Genomic DNA, 17,469 nt, shown 5'->3' on the forward strand with positions numbered 1-17,469 from the left:
TTATGTATTGACTGTGTAGCTGGGCAACAACCAAGAGGCAGCGATAGCTGATGATAACACTTTTTCTTAAAATTATTTTATAATAATCATAGTTAATAAATGGTAAATTGATAAAGTAGGTGAAGTTGTATAATTCATTACTTATATTTATTATAAGTGTTAGCAGAATGACAAATCTGTCAGTCATGCAGCAGAAATTAAGTGAAAAAAATAATGACAGAAAACCACAAAAAAGAAACACACACGTTAAAATCAACAGATTTTCAGAAGAAACCTTGTTTTTTAATTTTTTAACAGATTTGAGTTTCAAATATTAAAGAACCACTGATGTGCCATATAACTAAATCCAAACAGCAAACCTTACACACAAGTATAAACACACACAGAGATAATGGTAATTATACGCTTGTTCTTGTATTCAGTGAAGTGTTGACCTAGTACACTCATTTCAGATACTGGGCAAAACATATGCTGCTCTAATTGTTGCCCTGTTAGCCTTATTTGTGTGTGTGTGTGTGTGTGTGTGTGTGTGTGTGTGTGTGTGTGTGTGTGTGTGTGTGTGCGTGTGTGTGTGTGTGTGTGTGTGTGTATACATGGCCATGACTCTTTTTGGCAGCCAAAGACACACGCACAAAATCACACAGACACACACACACATATATATAAATACTGGTTCTAATGTAGATGTGTTTTTATCAGACGTCACAGAGAAGCTAATATTTTTTCATTTCACATTTCTCCAGTATAAATACAGTTTTCTCTATTTGCCTGTTTAAAAATATATATTTTAGGAATGTATGAAATGTATTATTAGTCAACATTTTTAAAATTTCTGTGAAACACACACAATATTTAATCTTTTTTTTTTTATAAAAATCTACAGAAAGAAAATAATGCTTTGTTAGAATTCATCAATTTAATCATTAATTTATTCATTTATATTAAAGAAAAATACTGCTCACCATCTCTTGCTTGCAAAAGATTGTGTGCGTGCATGTGTGTGTGTGTGTGCGTTAAGTGGCTAGAGGTGGAACAGCTGTTTAGCTCCACAGTCCTGTATAGCCTTTTGACTTAATTATAGCAGACCGCACGCACACACAGACACACACACACACACAATAAAAATAACAGCTCCCCGTGTCTCAGCTTTTGTTGGCAAGTTTCTCTCACAGACACACACACATGCACACACACAGACACACACGCACACACACAAGCTGTTTTAGTGCTGAATCTTAAGTGAATCTTAAGACCCTTAACACTCAAAAAAAACCACCACCACCTCCAACCCCACCGTCTCTGTTAGCTTGACCCCCTTCTCTTCTGCTGACAGAAGTCATTGGAATGTGTGTGTGTGCGTGTGTGTGTGTGTGCGTGAGCAAACGAAACAGGGAGCGAGTAATAGAGAACGCGCCATTTCACTCTGGCCGCAGTGGAGGGAGCGGGTCATGGTTTTTGCTTGGGGGAAGTGTGTGTGTGTGTGTGTGTGTGTGTGTGTGTGTGCGCGCGCGTGTGCCCTCCCAGGGGAAAGGAGTCTAACGCAGATGGCAAATAAAGTATGCAGCCTGAGGCGAGAGCACATTATGCTAATTCTAATGTCAGCTGTACTTTAATATACGACTCTATTTAATCACCCCATTATTTCCTATTTCCATATGAAAAAACAGAACGAGCGAGGGAGAGCGAGGGAGCTGCTCATCACTTTATTTGGTAGAATGCAGAGGGCCGTGCTTTATGGAGGGGATGAGAAAACACACTCCCCTCCTCAGCATCTGCACAGATACACTGTGCCTGTGTGTTTGTGTCGAACGCGCACACGCACACGCGGCTTGAGTTACGACTCACTGTACGTCTGTTTACAGTAAGTGTGGGCCGCGTGCTTCAGTAAAGGTTATAGTAGTTCATTTTGAGCACCTAGTTTTGTCCTTTATAGAATAGATTATTTTCCATGACAGATAAACTTTAACTTAGCTGCCATGTAAAAAAATAACGTTTGCTTACTTTGCTGTTATTTAACTCGACTTTGCTGGTTTTACATCTCACTGTTCAGTGTCCATCTGTCAAGACAACACTACCTTAATGTGCTCCTGCTGTTCAAATGCCCTCTTCAGCTGCCAGACAAAAGCAAAAACTGTGTGAAAATCCTCTGACTGCTCTCACCGCAGAGATGCGGGGCAACAGCAGCGCTGACACATCACAGGACAAAATAGCATCTTTTGTGGCTTAAATAGACTTCCAGATCGAGAGGGTGTGTTTGCTCTGTGATGTGACGAGAACGAGGGATGTTAGTGTTTCCTGTCTGAACTGGCTTTATTTTAGTGATTTGAAATGATTCATGATGAAATAATTACAGCTGGAGTTTGGTATCCAGGCTCCCAGCCTGTCTCTGCAGATATGCTACAAATAAAATTGGGGAGTGATCCCAAATATCCCCCCTGGAAATGATGCAGCTCATCGTTCATCAGATTGGACGAGTGATGGTGCAGTTTGAGTCGCCTGCTGAGCTAACTTGCAGCTTTGCTTTATTTGTGATCAGATGTTTAATCACACGATGTAGGCCAATGTGCCATTTTCTTTCAAAAATGACCAAATGAGGTCAAAAGCAGGAAAGTGTACTATTACATCAGAGCCACTGTTGGCCATTGGCCTTACTGTGCAGTAGTGGCAGCTGCATCAAATATGTGACTTGTTTGTTGAAATAAATAAACAATAAACCTTAATGTAAGTTTTAAAATCGACAGACAACAATAGCTCATATATATGCTCTGGGATCAGTTCATGTTTCGATCACAGGAAACAGAAATAATTATCTTTAAATGTGTAAACCTCAGAGGTGCTGACAAAACTAAGCAACTTAAACTCTCCATTCAAACCCATCCGTCCATAAACTCTAAGACGAAAGACGCTGTGTGCAGTCTGGCTCTCTGCCTGTGTTTAGTTTGGCTCACACACACACACACACACACACACACACACACACACACACACACACACACACACCTTCAGTATGTATAATGTCACATTATTAGACACAACCCTACGGACACCAAATATCATCGACCCAGTGTGATGAGCAGTAAGGAAGATGAATTTTAATATGATTTATTTCCTCTCAAACAAATACGCAGCGATCGGGTCATCTGGACTGGAAGGATTCTCCCAGTTGAAACCAGTGATAATGGTATCTGGTTTGTGTGTGTGTGTGTGTGTGTGTGTCCAGCGGCACATATGCAGCAGCCACGTTTTAAGTAATCTCTCTTCTTCATTTCTCTTCCCGGGTTCACTTTCACACAGTATAAAACTCTCATTACTGTCAGATTCCAATTTTCACTATGATTCAATTTGCCGTAATTACTGTTGCTGCCGCTAATAAAAAAAAAGGGAAGAGTGGGAATGTCTAGAAAAGCAAAGGTGCAAAGGTCAACTGGCAGTTAGCAGCATTCATTTTCATCTCAGTGTATTCATCTGGGGCGGCTAATGGCCCAATTTTCTCCTCCTCGGTCCTCAATAAATATTGCTGGAATTACAGGTTAAATAGCCAAATTAAATCACAGCTATTACAGTTGAAGGAGGGAGGAAGAGATGTACAATTAAAGCAGACGCACGGATCAACACAAATGTGTGCAATAAATGCAGTGAGTGTCAGCCGAGGCTGTGAGGATTATTGTGTCCTACAAAGATCCTTTTCCTTTATGGCGACACAGAGTCAGACTCGTCTTTCCAGTGTTGTCTGTCCTCTCAAGCTGCAGCTATTCCTTTGCTTCTCTTACATAGAGAAAAATATCAAATGAATTTTACTATAACTGCAGTTAAATGTCAGCAATACCAGCTCCAGTCGCCCTGCAACTTTATAAGATCAAAGTAAAATTCCTGGATCGGAGCAAATTCCCGCTTCACCCACCCCTGCTTCTGCTAAATTATTTTTATCCTCAGTGGGGTTACATTTCTATCCCCACCCTCTGATTTTTACACTGCAGCACAAACAATACTCAAATCAGAAATTGACTTTAAATTGAATTTCCGAGCTCACAAGGGGAGACTCGGAGATCACGTTCTGACTTTGCACTGTGCCGTAAAGCATCGCTGTTTCAATGTATGTAGAAACGCAAAGGATTCAGAGCCTGACAGAAAAGTCCTGGAAACATTCCTTATGAGTCTGAACTGCACGTTGGATAATCTACATCACTCACAAAATGAGATCTGTAGCTTCTAACTTCAGCTTATTGAGCTGCAGTTATGCACCGAGGCTTCTGTCTCACAGCTCACAGGTAGAAACGTCGCTGAAGGTTCCTGAAGAAATTTTATACACACAGTTTGTTGACTTTGCAAGTGATTGAGCAGCCACGCTCAGTGTGACAAGAGTTTCCCCATCCTCGACTTAATTCACTGCACCACTCAAAGTTGGGGCCTGTGGGCCACGATGCTGTAAAACACATTTCAGAGCTCAAAGTCCAAAAGATTCTGTCCACAGATTTGCAGTTGAGGGTGAAAGAGATGATGTTCTGCAGCAAAGCAGAAACAATCAATGCACGCTGTTTCTTTATTGTTTTATTGTGAAAGACCAAATCTAGCCTTTGATGTTCTTGCAAACTGCACCCTGCATATATGGCTTTATAAGTATTTACACACACTGAGTGACTGAAATAACCCGCGGCAGGTTTCACAAAGATAGAGTAGACTGGTATGCAGCGTCAGGCCAGTCTTCATTTTGCTCATAGATAAAACTAATGCAAATTAGGCAGCTTTACAAAAATAAAGATAAAGTAATTTTAGGCCTAAAAGTTTCCACTCCACTTCACTTCATGCTAACTCAAACACCTAATGTTATTCGTTGCAATAGCAATTTCTGCAATAACCTAAAAAGAAGAACAAAGAAGGCTGATCTGAGGGGAAAAGCTCCCTTCATAAAGTGTGATTCATCATTTTTAGCTAGTTTACTTAAACCATCATCAGGAAAAAACACCGTTTGTTCCATTATAAAGATATCAGCGCAGAGGTGCCGGTCCTCCCGATGTCTTCTTTGCCATCATGTTTGAACGTTCAACACCTAAACATGGGTTTGTTCGAGCCACACGCTGCTCAGCAGCAGAAAATGTGCCATTTCAATAAAGGTCCAAACATTTTGATGCTTTTGCTCTTAAAAGCTTTCCGTTTACGTGTTAACAGGAACAAAATAACACTTTGACCACATCCAACCACGAACTCCGACCCGACAGTTTAGAACAACCTGGTTGATTTTAACTTCACGAGGTTAAGCAGCCGTTTAACACGTTTGTTTTACCTTTGTGAGGCATTTCCACACCAAAAAGCACGAAAGCTGTGACGAGTCGGGAGCGCAGGGACTCTGTGTGTACATGTTCTCCTCTTGGCCTTTTGTCCCACTTGTAAAAAGTTTCCTGACATTTTTTTGCATACTTAAGCTGCGTTATTATTCTTCCATGGTGCCCCCTGACCTCACACACAGAGCTCTCCTCCTGCACGTCCGATTGACTATTATAGCATGGCAGCAAAGCAAATCAGGCACCGTGTTTGTCCACTCTTACACGTGTGGACACTCTACATACCTCACTGTCATGGTAGAGGACACTTTTTTCTCTAAACAGGTGTTTATTTGGTGTGTGTGTCTCCAGCCAATGAGATCGTTTCAAGTTCATTTGGTGCAGAGTTAAAGTGTTCTGCTAGTTTTCAATGACGTGTGCAGAGTGCAGCTTTTTTACGCCGTCCACCATGTGTCCATAACTACAATCACAACAACACCACAGCAGCAGCTGTAATTAAATCACTTTAGCTGTGCAAATATGAGGACCTGTTCTTTTCTCCAGCATCAACCTTTAGTGATTTGTTGGACTGACTCACCACAGATGCTGGTGGCTAAAGACCCAAAGTCTAAGCTCTTCCTGCTGTCAGCCTACACGCTCAGCCGGGTGATTTGATTTGTCCAAAGTGAAACACTAAATGGAAAGTTTAGTGCTTGGTTTGGATTTTGTGCTAATTTCATAATAAGTGATAGCCTTAGTTCATAAACTGGTGATAAAAATGTCATTTTCTTTGGAGACAGAGTGAATTTTCTCAGAAACTATTTTCTCGGCTTATTTGTACGAGCTGCTTATAACCAACTGTTTTCAGTAACAACACTTTGGCTACGTCCTCACGTACACGGGTGTTTTTGAAAACTGAGATTTTCCGTTTCCGTTTTTTTTTTTAATCCCGTCCACACGTGCAGTTTTGGAAAAATATCTCCGTCCACATGTAAACGCTAAAAACAAAATGTTGGCCAATCAGAAGCCTGGGAGGGAACGGCTAAACAGGGTTTTGTACCCTCACAAAAACTGAAGTACTTCTGAAAAGTTTGTGTTTTTCTGGAAAAGCAGCTAATTTCGTGTTACTTTTCAAGTGCCTTCATCATTTCAAATGTTAATAACAAAAGACAGTATTTGGCTGTCGCAGGAACTTAGGAATAAATCAAATGCATACAGGGTACATACATTAAATTTTTAAAAAATTTAATTTATTTAAAACCGACGTTGTGAGAACGTCTGTGAAGTTCACTCTGACTCCAGTAACTGTGTGTATATGTGTGTAAAAACTGCCGATAGATTAACAGCAACAATATTTTCTCTTCTTCTATTGTAGAAATTAATCTCATGTAAACAATAACATTGCGTGACATCAAAAACGGCGCACACCTTTGACGTTACGCGAGTAAATCTCTGTTTTCCTCGTCCACACGTAAACGTAAAAACAGAGTTTTTAAAACTCTCAGTTTTCAGTGATCGAAAACGCCGTTTACGTGTGGACGAAAGGCCCATACGTAGAAGTGACACATTTACACTTATGTATATTTGAAGAGGCAAACCATGACTCTCAATAGCTGGGTTGTTTTTCCCAAATACTACATGAGATTACTGCAGTCACTGCTGTCAGTAGCTGGAGGAGCCGTGTTTTGCTTAAAAAGCAACACCTCAAAAGTCCAACCTGACAGTTGGTGCATCGACATCCAGAATCAACATTATTTAGACACTGCTGCTCTCTGTTCCCTCACTCTGTCTCAGCATGCGCTGAACTTTAGCATTACCCCATCTTCTCTGCACGTTATCCAGCCAACAAAGGATTATGGTTGTGCAAGGTGTGCGCACACAAATGTGTATACAAGCCGTGCACTCATGACAAATCAAGGAGGGGGTGGGAGGGAGGGGGCTTTGACATTCTTGGGATGTTAAAGGAAGGCTTAGCTCATCACAGCCAAATTAGAATGCATTTAGCTCATTAGGGAAGTGGAGCAGCAGTGAGGGAAAGAAGAGGACAAAGACGAGATGCTCCGTCCCTCTCGCCACATGACAAGTGGTCCTGTAGTCAAAATGAGGGGGTGAGATGCAATCCAAAACAAACTGCTGCAGCAAGCTGTGTGTGTGTGTGTCCCTGTCTCTGTGCCCTGTTAACAAATTAGAGGGATTACCAGAGGAGAGTGCCAGAGCATACCAGCTAATCCCACACACTGGCCCGCACCACTGCACCTGGGGAGCGCGCATGAAGCTGTGTGTGTGTGTGTGTGAGGAAGAAGCTCTTGCTGTCACCAATAGGCTCTACACAAGGCTTCATCCTGCCCAAACACAGCCTCTGAAGCCTGTGGGGGGTGCGCCTAATCCTGGACACACTCATATGCACATGGCTTGGAGGAGCACCTGATACCTGTCACTCTTTCAGCGTGTGGACTTTGTGTTTACAGTTGAAAGTAAGCCGGGACCTTACAGGAGCAAGGATGATCTGGCAAGTGGGAGGTGCACTTAGATACGTGGTTAACTGATAGAGTACAGATGTGGCACATAAAAGGTAAATCCACCCCAACTCTCCAGGACAACAGCTGATCCGTCCGTGTCTGTGCTGCTTCTGCTAAACGGAGAAACAAGAACAAACATGTTTGCATTACTTAAAAAAATGCCCAGCGCTCAGGATCGTGGAGAGTCTGGGTTTTGTCTGTGGAGGTGAAGTCATCGACATCTTGTCAGGTGAAGACTTGGTTTGGTTTCTGTAGCCACAATAAAGAAACGCTGCCACGAGCTTGATTCCACTAAGACGGCAGTCCAACACATTTTTGGAACCCCTCGCCATCTCCTCTATGTCTCCCTGTCACCTGTCCCGTCCAAATCCCTCCCCACCCATCCTCCACCTCCTCCTCTTGCACACTGCCAAGTGGGAGTCTCCTGGAACACACAACACACACATATGCTTGCAGCTCCGTCCAAGACTATGATGTAGCGGCGCACCTCCTGTTTGAATAAGACATATTACAGCTTTGCCTGACACCAGCAAGAGAAGAATTTCTCTCTCTCTGTTGTTCTGGTGCCTTTCTCCCTCATTTCATCACAAACCAGGTTCATGACTTTAACACCGTTCCTCGTGATCAGCTTCACCTTTTCACCCACCACAGCAAAGCATCTGAGTGTAATCTTTAGCAGCTATTTAAACGTCTTCTCCCCTAAAACAGACATATTTGACTTGACCAACTTAATCTGTGGACGCAGAAGCAGAAGTACAATAGGGGGTTAATGGTGGAGGAGTGTAGACTGGGCTTTGAATGTTTTGGTCAGACTCCACTTGTTTATACAGAAACAGCAGTGAGAAGTAGGAGCAGGAAGGAAAGTGGGGCAGGTCGAGAGCAGATCCAGACCAGAAGGGGGTTAGGGGAGGACATGGATGGAGGGATGATGAGACAGGTCTGTGCTGGAGGCCCTTATAAGGGCTACATGACTGGAGAGCTCCGGAAAGGCTGCGTTGTTAACGCTCAAGTATATACCTGCAGGCAGGGGGGCCCATTATATAATGTAGCAGAGTCATACTGATTCATAGCATGCAGTGATTTCAATTTCATCCACCAAGTTAGCACAGAGCCTTCCAGGATACACTTACACCTGCTGGTGGCATGCTCCGAGTGAAATCTTATAACGGAAAAAAGGCTAAAAGGCCAAAATGCGCGTAAGTGAGCTGAAACATAACAACTTTAGTTTGTGGCTGAGATGCCCCCAAGTGGTGACTGGGTGGATCGTAACAGTTTCACATGTCTGTATTCAAAGCACATGAAAACTAGTTTAACTGCAGCTTAGAAAATCTAACAATCACCACGTGACTTACACAGAACCAGTTACGACAGACAGTAAACTGGTCGGCCATCTGTGAACAGCTGACATGGTGTGACTGGTTGTTACCATCAACACTGGTTAAGTGCTAAAGTACAGCAGCTTGTTAGCTCAAGTGTTTTGTAGGAGGAATGCACGACAGCCAAACATGTATTTTAGTAGTTAGTCTTGTACCAAAGCCAGGCCGCATTTACTTTGTTTGTTTTTCATTGCAGGTTAGCATGAAGAGAAGTTTGAACATCAGCTAACTTACAGAAGGAAAAGGAAACTGAGGAAAACTATCACTCAATGACAAAGATCATCATTACCTTAGAAACTGAATGATTGCTCCTGCCATTCCCAACGCCCACTGACTTTAGCCCCACGTTAACAAACCTACTAACTCAGACCCTGTTATTCATCCTTCAGTTGGAAGACGATGTGAATCCTGTAGGTGTATGTCTGCATCTATATGTGAGGTTTGTATCAAAGCCCGAGCAGCTGTTTTCTCTCTTACAGACACTATACAGGACAGAGAATCAGAAGACTGCGTGGTTAGAGTTGGTTGGTGTGAGCCATCCTCATTAGACTGAAGTGCAGACCATTTCGTTCAAGGCTGCTGGTTCTGCTCTGCTGCGAGTGTTTTTGTGCATGTGAGGGCTTTATCTTGGTTTTGCTAGCACGATCGCATCAGGACTTACTCGGCACATTTCCCACGCCATTGAAGCTCCTCGTTGCAGCCAGTTTAGGAAGTCCACACAGGTGAAGGCCACCGGTCACACGTTATCCACTGACCACCCACAGCTGAAAAAATCCCTCAGACACTGCAGTTTTTGTCAGTGGGGGTCAAATAGCATTTAGATGCCATAGTAGCGTGCTGTGGGGCAGGGGTAGCAAATGCATGGACAAGCCCTTTGACGATTAGACGGGGTGTGAGGGAACACCTGCCAAATTACAATGATCTCACATGCCTTTAATTTGCCAAACATTAAGTGGTGAAAAAGGGGGAATTTAAGGATCCTGCAGGATCACAAACACAGGAGTGCATATGAAGGTGATCCTAAAATTAACGATCCCAGTAACTCCGTGCACGAGAGAGATTTAAGTAACAAGGTGGGCTTTTATTTTGAAATGCCAGTGCAGAAGGGCCAGAGAGAAACGCTGAAGAAAAGATCTGCCTGTTTCTCATCAGAGGGCTGCTGCCAGTTATTGGCCTACAGCCAGCATTGTTTACTTGGCCGGCCCCCTCAGCCTTGCTCTAAACACCAAATTATCCCAACAATTGGCAATTTTAGTCGAACCCACAGGTAAGAAAGGCCGCTCCTACGGGGGAGATGCTCACATGTGCTCTTGCTGCCTAAATAACAACAAATATTTATGAATGCATTACTCGCGTTCCTGTGAAACGGGACGTGGGCTGTTTTCTCCGAAGAAAAACTCCACGTTATTGATTTATTTACAGATTTATTTATTTTTTAAGGAGAGTGAGCATGAGAGATGGCAGCAGCCGAGATTCTCTCCTCCAGCCCTCTTTTTGTTATCTGTGATGTTGCCCAGAGAAATCAATAGAACAACTGTAGCTAGCAAGCTTTGTTTATCCTTTCCTCTAAGTGAATAATTCAGGGGTGTCAGCAGGGGTGAGGCAAAGCTTTGATACAAACGAAAGGGTTTGCTGTCTCTGGGAGGGGGAACTCTAACTCTCTCTTTGTCCCCCCAAAAGTCTGGAGGAGATGAGACACTGAGAGCAGCTAAAGGGTCCAGGGACTGCGAGAGACCACTGCTCTGATTCTGCAGCACTAGAACGTCCCTCACACAAAATAAGTGAGTGTGAGCACTGAAGGCTGAAACACCGGACGGTGCAAGAACAACACAACAAAGGAGAACGTGTTACTGTGGCAGAGGAGCTGCACTAACTGGTTTTAAGGGTTTTACAGGATTTTAAAAAACACAAAGGGAGAAAAGAAAACGCTCTAAAGCTTCTGTTGTGAACTTTGCTTGGCAGTTTTAAAGGAGTGATGCAAAAGTGATGCTAGAAGCTTGAGCTGGTTTATATTTGGGGAATTTTAGGCATACTGGTCCAACTGGCTGCAGCTGAGGAGGAAGAGCAGTTGGAAAGTTGTTGGTTTGATGCCTGCCCGCATGACAAACGTCCTCTGTGGTTCATCCGTCAGTGTGAATGAGTGAATGAAGCATGTTGTACAAAGGGCCAAACAGCCCGTTTAGCATTTTAGCCTCACAGATCTTCTGTCTCTGTTTGGAAACACAGGTGCAAATTCATATAAAGGAGTAGATCCAGGTTTAGGTCACCAGAAGATCTCAGCCTGAACCTAAAGCTGTAGTTGTAGCTTTTAAGAAATACTTCACCTATGCACAAATGCATTTTTCCATATTTCCAAAGTGTAGGTCAGGGTTACCCTCTAACCTCAGAGAGTTACAGGAAAATGCAGCAGCCACACAACAGAACAGCAGCACTTTAGTTTCTGTCATAAAACACAGGAAAGGTTTAAATTGCTTGGATTATGTGTCCTACCTCCTCATGTAAAGCCAAGGCAGTAAGTATGTGAAACCGGAGAGATTTAAAGCCTTCTAAACAAGGGGATCATCATGTATTTGTCAGGCTATGTCACCCTCAGCTCTGCACACACACACACCTACATGCACACACAATGAGGCAGCAAACATTTCCAGCAAAGTGGCTAAACCTCAGCGTCCCACCTTCGCCACGGATGCACAAAAGTCCTCGCTCGCTTGTAATTGAGGTTTAAATCTTTTGCTAACATCCTTCCATCCCTCACTCTTCACCAAACATGGACTGCACCAACACAGGGCCCCTAATCCTTCCCAGTTTAACCAAGTGAGAAATTAGCTTTTGTTAAGTGGTGATTTGGCCAGTGTTAAATGCCGACAGGCTATTGTAGAGAAGAGGGGCGGTCATGAGTCTCCCTCAAACTCAGCAAAACACTTGGATAATCCCATCGTGTCCGTGCGGCTGGACTGGGAATGCTGCTGCCTGCTAGTGAGCAGTGACAGTGCTGTCAAATTATTTTTAGTCGAGAGCTACGCCTCTCCCTGTTTGGTGTAAAAAGGTTTGAAGCATCACTGGGCTGCTGTATATGTTACCTGTCTTTGAGGTGTTGTGTCTGCTTTGCAGCATGCACATGCTTCCCCGATCCTCCAAAGCCCTCTTGTGCTACCATCCGACTTCACAAAATCAAATCTTGGATGCAGAGTTGCAGCAAAAACCAGCAGTGTCAACGTGACACAGGTGGAGATTCAGATCCTCAAAGCTGGTGAGATAAAGTAGGTTGTTGTGGTGGTGCAGACAAGACAAAGCACAGTGCTGTCTGTGAGACACAGCAGAGACATCCCTTGGTGTCAGTCCGAGCAAAGTTGAGCAGTTAATTCAGAGAAGTCTGGGATTACGGGTGTTATGACAAAGCTGGGAGGCATATCCAAACACCAAACATGAATAATAATAAAGTTCTGTTTGACTAAACTGACGGTGACTAGCTTGCTAGTTTCCTATGACCAGTGTCAGCCCAGATGACTGCACGGAGGCAGGGGGACAAAGTTCGTCCAGGCATATGCTTTACAAATGCAAAAATGCGTCTTTGCTTCACCTTTGTTGCTGCAAGTTAGATGCAAAAATCCAGTGTCTCATGCTAACGACCAAGTTCTTTTATTTATTTCAGCCCAAGTGGAGTTTCCTGTACAAAGTGCGCTTGTGTGGAACACTTTCCAGATACCAGAAATAGAGCTTGACAAATAGGTGAGTGTGGAATTCTAGTGCTATTCTTTCTATTTTTACACTGCAGGGATGCACTTCCTCTCTACAAGTGCGTGAATCCCAGCACACTTATCCCACTTTGCTGTATTTAAATTTTAATTACGGCTCCAGCATTGAAGTGATTCTCGTATATTTCAGGCTTGCAAAATTTGAAAGCATTGTTTGCATATTTCGATGTTGCAAAGGCTAAATATATTTTATGGTACTGAACACATAGCATTGAACATGCAAAGAAAACACAAGCATCCGTGTGACATTAATATGTTTCACACTGCTGTGAACTCTTTATGAACCTGGCAGTTTTATCTGCGAGCCCTCTGCAGTGCGCCCTCGTGCACTCATGACTAAAGACTGGTGCTTTACCAGCACTGTGACAGTTTCTTAACACAGATCAGTCACAATGTTGGAAAATTACAGATAAATAATTGTGACCGGTGTCACTGAACCTTCCTACACTTCAACTTAACACAAAGTTGATACTGACAGCAAAATTACTGCTGCTGTAATAATACGATAATAAACGGCTGCGTTTGACACGACTACAGAGGTTATGTGTTTATAAAATTGCACACACAGACACACACACACACACACACACACACACACACATGCACACACACACACACACACACACAGACACACAGACACACACAGACACACACACACGTACACATTGCAACGACAGAGAATGCCACTGTATCCCTTCCTTGAGGGGCTCGGTGCTCAAATATCATCATCAGTCAGTGAACGCACACGCACGTATAGCTTTGCAGTCAGTCAGTGAACGCACACACACATATAGCTTTGCATCCCGGCATTGTCACCTCCACAAAGCCTTCCAGTCCACCTCCTTCGCCTTTCTCGTCTCTCTATTCACGTCTCTTCACAGACTACCTGTCTGACAACAGCTCAGGCACACAACAGGAAACAAAATGATACCAAGTGCTTTATCGCCACCCGATCTGATCTGCCATTGTCAAAGAGGCCAACACGCTATAAGAGAGACTCTCCCATTAACTGAGGGCTTATTCACTGAGAAACCAAGACTTTACACAGACGATCGGTTCTGTGCAAAGTGATCCTCACAGCTCTGACGACACGTGCAGTGACTGGTCAGCATGTCCTCACCTGTTACCTGCCACAGTTTTCACAGTAACCTCCTATATTTAAAAGTGAAGTACTGTTATTATGTGATAATATTATGAGTATCTGTGTAATTGTATGGTTGTATGTCATTGTGAACATGGAATGAGAGCCCTCACTGTCGTGTGAATTGATCTTGTGTCACTCGCACACTGTCAGAGCTGTGACGCACCAAGACGACATTTCACATATTTGTGTTTTTCAGAAAGACCACACATGATTTCAGATTTCAGGACTGGTGCGCTCAATAAAAAACCTAAACAGTGTTTGACATGGAGACTCCTAAAAAGTCTAATCATTTTTAGTAAAGCATCCAGCCTGCGGGTCGACACTAACAGGGTCCGACTTTAATTTGTTGTTGTGTTCAAAGGAATCATGGAAAACACAACGTTTCTCTCCCTGCACTTTTGCTTGATTTTTGAAGAAAAACATGATGCTTACATTAAAAGCTCAATATGAAAAGCAAAGATGCAAAAAAAATAAATGAATGCTTGAAATGGAGCAGGACTATGAAGAAACTGTAACTGTGAGGTTTGTTGAACCTGAGCAGGTCTGTGGGGATTTCAAATAAGCCAAGAAAGCTTCTAAAATCAGCCTTCGTTCACTTCTGAAGATGCTGCTTTACACAGCTGCATTTCTGCAGCTATGAAACAAGCCAAAGAAAAGAGCTGACATCACATCTGTGTCGTCGTTACAGCCTCGACAGACACGGTCACCCAGGAAAGCTGAGGCCGTGCCGTGGCTTTATTACAGGTAGAGTTTTATCACAATTATATTTACAGATAAAATGTAAAACTGCAAATCAAATTACATCACATATAAAAAAGCATCAAGTCCTGATCAAACCCAGCACAGTCTGAGGAGTCTGCTGTTTGAAATGTAGAACCCAGAGTAAACAATAGACTCACAAATGGCTGCCTGCCAGGCTCTGTGTGCGTGTGTGTGTGTGTGTGTGTGTGTGTGTGTGTGTGTGTGTGTGTGTGTGTGTGTGTGTGTGTGTGTGTGTGTGTGTTGTACAGTAGTAGGAGAGGATTTTACTGGAAAGCTCTTTTCACTAAGATTAAAAAAAAGAAAAAAGTTATAAGCGGAAAGAGAAATGGCGCCCGAAAAGCAAACCGCACCAATCTGCCGTCTATTCTGCTTTGATAAAGCCCCAAACACAGCCGAACGCTCCACCTTCATCATCTCCACATCCCTTCAGCCTCACTTACACACAGATACAGAGCGCCTCCTCCACCAATCTCATCACAGGCGCCAGGACATCAATTTTTGCAAGTCGCCCAAAATTACCATGCATGAATGCAAAAAAGGCTGATCAGGAGTAATTAACATGGCTTCATATGCAAATTTTATTAATGCAGAACTACAAAGTCATTATGCAAATGAAGGTTTTGCCGAGCCTCTTGACAAATACTCCAGCCATCTCAGCCGGGATGGATGACAAGTCTGCTCGCTCGGTTTAGACTGCAGGGATGCCTGTGTGTTTAAGTCTAGTTAGCGGATTACCACTGGTTAGTGCTGGTGGCTACCTGTGTGTGTGTGTGTGTGTGTGTGTGTGTGTGTGTGTGTGTGTGTGTGTGTGTGTGTGTGTGTGTGTGTGTGTGTGTGTGTGCGTGCGTGTGTGTGTGTATAAACTGTGTGATTAGGGAAGTGGCTAATGGCTAGCAGCAGAGTAATGAACCTGAGATCCAGGGAATGGGGGTGGGTGGGGGTATGAATATGCATGATGCATACTGGCTTTGATGATTAAAGAAAATTTTAATATTTAAATGAGTGCATGCAAAGTGATTAACAGCAGAGCGAGGCGACATGGCAAAACTCGCAAAAAGGGATTTTGAGCAGGCAGAGACGGACGAGATGCTCCGTTAACGATAAATATGCTCTTTCTTCCTCCGTCTGCAGGTCTGTCCGTCTCACACAGTGTCCACCAGAGTTTCTTTACAAGAAGTGGATTTGATGCTTCAAAGAGAAACACGAGCAAGCTTAAGGTTCAGCAGGGCCCATGGAGGCTTGAGTTCCTTAAACGCGGTGAGTCCGGCGACACGCTGCTTCATCTGGATTCTTATTGGTCTGTTGTCCAAAACGGGACACATTCAGTGAGACTCAGAGCGCTGGCACGACTCGGTCATCGTTGGCTCTTTTAGTGTTTTCACGCTGCTTTCGTGTCCATTACGGCCACTTTGAGGTAGCAGCACTGTTTACACCCAACCAGCTGTCAGTCAAAATAAGGGAACAATTTAATGTTTAAAAAGGATTTTAACATCATTCACGATGATACTAATGTTTGAATATGACGAGCATCCCCACACTACACCATGTTCACTGCACAGCTTTGAATCCCACTGAGACCCATAATGATGTCACTCAGAGCTTGTTGGATAGCATGAATTGTGGGTGTTTGGAGGGTTTTAGCACCGTATGAGTTTCCAGTTAGCATGCAGCATCCAAAGGTCAGTGAGCTGTGAGTACGGCTAGCTGCTTGACAGTCGCATTGGTTTGTCTATTAATGTTAAATAGAGTGTGTTGTTTGACGTGTGTGTGCCAGTGTTGATGCTATTTCCAAATTTATGCAGGGACAAAAAAAATATGAAGAAGTTTATCATGAAACTTCCACCCGTCTTGTGTGGATGTTTCAGGGTGGAAGCTTTAAGTGAAACTGACTGTTGTGTGACCCGTCCACAGCGGACCTCCTCACCCACTCACACTCACAGCCCAGCTACAATCTTCTATCATGGAAATGAGTCATAATCAGTGATGGCTGGCACTGTGTGACTCATTAAACGCACTTTCTTTACTTCTTCAGTTGTGTGATTCCACACCTCTCTGAGCCTATTAGAGATGCGTCAGGCCTGTGCGATGTGAAAACAGCCACGTTCACGTACACAAACCCGAACTAGCCAAAGCGCACACACACACACACACACACACACACACACACACACACACACACACACAGTGGGCAGGAGAGGCAGAACGAGAGTGAGGGAGAGAGCGAGCAGCAGCACAAACCAGAGTGATTACCACTTCAAAAAGGCCGTCGCTCCATCCGAGAGGCCTCCCAGCTTTATTGAAACAATGTGAAAAAACAAGAGCAGCAGGGACTGCAATGCCTCTAAAGTACAGGCTGTTATATCAAACACACACACACACACACACACACACACACACACACACACTGCACCGTAGCTCTTTGTTAAGTCTTTGTACAGTTTCATTTGGAAGATAAGTAAGCATATGGTAAATATTTTAGGGACATGCCACTGTGCTCAGTCATTATTTATTGAAGATGTGTGTGTGTGTGTGTGTGTGTGTGTGTGTGTGTGTGTGTGTGTGTGTGTGTGTGTGTGTGTGTGTGTCCATGTGAAGAATATTTATATGAGATTCAAACACAGACAAACACTCATAAAATGTGTTTTTTCAATATGT

At 43.4% G+C, this 17,469-nt stretch overlaps 1 protein-coding gene across 1 annotated transcript in view; it reads right to left on the reverse strand.

Moving 5' to 3' along the window:
* The window catches only part of bcl11ba (BAF chromatin remodeling complex subunit BCL11B a), a 36,345-nt gene that overhangs the window by 5,995 nt on the left and 12,881 nt on the right, over positions 1–17,469 (reverse strand). The window lies entirely within an intron of this gene.

Source organism: Simochromis diagramma, unplaced genomic scaffold, assembly GCF_900408965.1.
Source record: "Simochromis diagramma unplaced genomic scaffold, fSimDia1.1 OVJJ01000426.1, whole genome shotgun sequence".
Taxonomy (NCBI): Eukaryota; Metazoa; Chordata; class Actinopteri; order Cichliformes; family Cichlidae; genus Simochromis; species Simochromis diagramma.